Source organism: Tupaia chinensis, unplaced genomic scaffold (assembly GCF_000334495.1).
Source record: "Tupaia chinensis unplaced genomic scaffold, TupChi_1.0 Scaffold144982_1, whole genome shotgun sequence".
NCBI lineage: Eukaryota > Metazoa > Chordata > Mammalia > Scandentia > Tupaiidae > Tupaia > Tupaia belangeri.
In genome coordinates this window covers 327,479-330,351 of record NW_006204841.1, presented here as the reverse complement: position 1 = coordinate 330,351, position 2,873 = coordinate 327,479, and positions in this window count along the sequence as shown.

The following is a 2,873-nucleotide window of genomic DNA, read 5'->3' as shown; positions in this document are numbered from 1 at the left end:
AAATTAACATATAGATTAAGTTAGTATAAACCAAATTAGCATTAGAAGCATATGTAGACTAAGTTAGTTTAAGACTAGTTTTATGTAGATACCCCTTGTTAAAGCTACAGGCCGAAGTTAACTCGCTAGGAAAGTCAGCACATTCACCACATAACAGAGACTTGGAGATAAAACAAAAGAACTCACTAATTGACAGACTCAGCAAACAAAATGCAGGAACCCACAGATCTATTAAAGGAAAAAACCTGGCTGGGACAATAGAATAAACAAAGCTGAGGGCTCCACAGAAAGATTAACCATTGGATAGTCCATATATTAACTGTGTCTTTACTTAACAAAACAAGATTTCTATCTAGGTCTTTGCAACCAGCAATGTTACCGCCCTGGCCCAGGACTGAAGTTATCAAACATCCTGCAAGCCCCCTCTTCAAAAGACCCTTCCCAGTAATCAAGATCTAAGAAGAAGATACAAAAGACAAATGGACTTCCTCATCCTGAGAACTGTGATTGATTTTACCTGAGCTGACAAGACAAACAGCATGTTTTATAATTATTGCTTCCATGCTTTGTATACCCTGTTCCTTAGAGTAAATTTTTTACTACCCCTCACCCTCCTTACTTCCTAAACCTCCCTCAATAAATACACATGTTTTAATAGCCACGGCGCGGCAGCCTGGAGCTGGCTCTGGCTGTGGCCGGCTGAGAACATGCTAAGGAGCAATGAGGTCTCAGTCTAATTTTTTGTTCCTGATCACCCGTGTTGCCTTCCTGTGTACGAGCCACCCACTACTGCCGAGGCCGGACCCCGGCAAACCACTATGCCACCTACTGCCTACTGGTCCCAAGAAAAAAGGTTTTAATTCTTATTTCATTTGAGATACCTAGAACAGTGCCTGACAATGTATATTCAATACATATTTGTTGAACGAACAAGTGGTTGAATGAATGGCGCAGGTAAAAACACGGAGGCTGGTATTACAAACCCCAGGAGTTTGTTTCCATTTCTGGATCCTTTATGCCATAGTTCCACCCAGGCTGTTCCTGGAACACCGCCAGATGAGGCAGTGCAGTAATTCATCAGAAACCAGTAGCACTGTGTACACATGTGTGTGCATGCGTGTGTGTGTGTGTGTGTGTATTCCTTAGAAGACTGAATTTGAAGATTTCATGACCCAAAAGCATTTAGTGTGCTCAATACATCTCATTTACATATGATTCATGTATTGGTATCAGACCAGCCATGTGTTATATTACCTAAAAATAAGTGCACAGGGCCAGCAGATTGCATAGTGGTTATGTTACTGGACTCCCACATGGCCGACGGTGATTTGAGTCCTGGACACAATGACCTGAAACTCAGGCTAGGTGCATGTGTGTGTGCCCAAGGTCCTGGGAGGAAAATGGAGAAGGGATTGTGGCATAGCCATCCCCCCCACCCCCTGGGGGCTGATTCCTCACTTTCCTCCTGTCTCTGTATCTCTCTTTGGAGGGTACATGTGCCCTCAGGCAAAACCTCTAAAAAAAATAAATATGTGCACAAATTCACTGAACTAAGAGAAGTAGACACATTCAAAAAATGAAAATTAAGGACAATAATCACAAGCAACTGAGAGACATAGCTTAAATGCACTTTAATTTATTTTTTCTTTTTAAAAAAATATACAATGGGTGTATGGGCTTGCACGTGTGTGTGAGAGAGAGAAAATGAGAAATCACTCCCCAGGGGAGATAGTCACGCTGCAATCCCTTCTCCTTCATTCTCTTCTTGGGATTTTGGGCATCCACACACCCAGTGTGTTTTCAACAAGTCCAGAACTCAAACTTTGCAGTCGGTCATGTGGGATCCAGCACCTTCACCACCATGCGGCTGGCTGACCTGGGTTGTTTCTGATTTGTTTTGTTTTGTTTTGTTTTTGGATGGCTCATTTATGCTTATGCCTCTCATTTATAGCCTGGATCTTTTCATGGGGAACGAAGGCCCAGAGAAAGAACAAGAAATACAGATTACTTTCGTCAGTGGAGAGCTAGCCCCTCCCCCCCAACCCCTGGTGATTATGGGAGCTGGATCTCACAGGGCTGGTGACATGATTTGAGTCCCAGGCCTGGTCTTTTGAAAACCATGTTGGGCATATGCTTGTGTGTGCCCAAAATCCTAACAGGAGGAAGAAATGGAGGGAAAAGGGACCATGCCCCACTGGGGGTTGTTTTCTCCTTCTCAGTCTTTCTCTTGCAGCAAAGCCCCAAGCTACGATAGTATTGCTCTCTTGAAATGATAATGAAGAATTCAGTTACCCTGAACAGCAATGCTAACTTTTCAATCATCTACCTCTTCGAATTAATGTTAAATACTATACTAAGATTGGTCTTTTGCAAAGACACCCGGGGAGCTTCCTGTTTCTAAACTGTTAAGATGATGATCTGTGTATGCCACCACGGGATCAACAGATGGGGGCCAATAGGTGGCGTAGTGGTTAAGTTGCTGGTTTCATAGCAGTTAAGGGGACATATTGGTTAAGGAGCTCTCACATGGTCGACCTCTGTTTGAATCCCAGACCCAGTGACTTTAAACTCATGCTGGGCACATGTACATGTGTGTCTAAAATCCCAGGAGGAGGGTGGAGGACAAGGGATTGCAGCATGTCCATCTCTCCTCCCAAGGGGTAATTTCTCACTTTCCCTGTCACTGTCTCTGTCTCTCTCTAGTGAGTGCATGTACCCTATGGCAAAAACCTTTAAAAAAAGGAAAAAAAAGATTTAGTTTCTAGGGCCAGCAGGTGGCGTGGTGGTTAAGGTGCTGGCCTTTCACATGGTAGACTGTGGTTCAAGTCCTAGACACAATGGCTTTTAAATAACCCTTGGTGCATGTGCCAGCC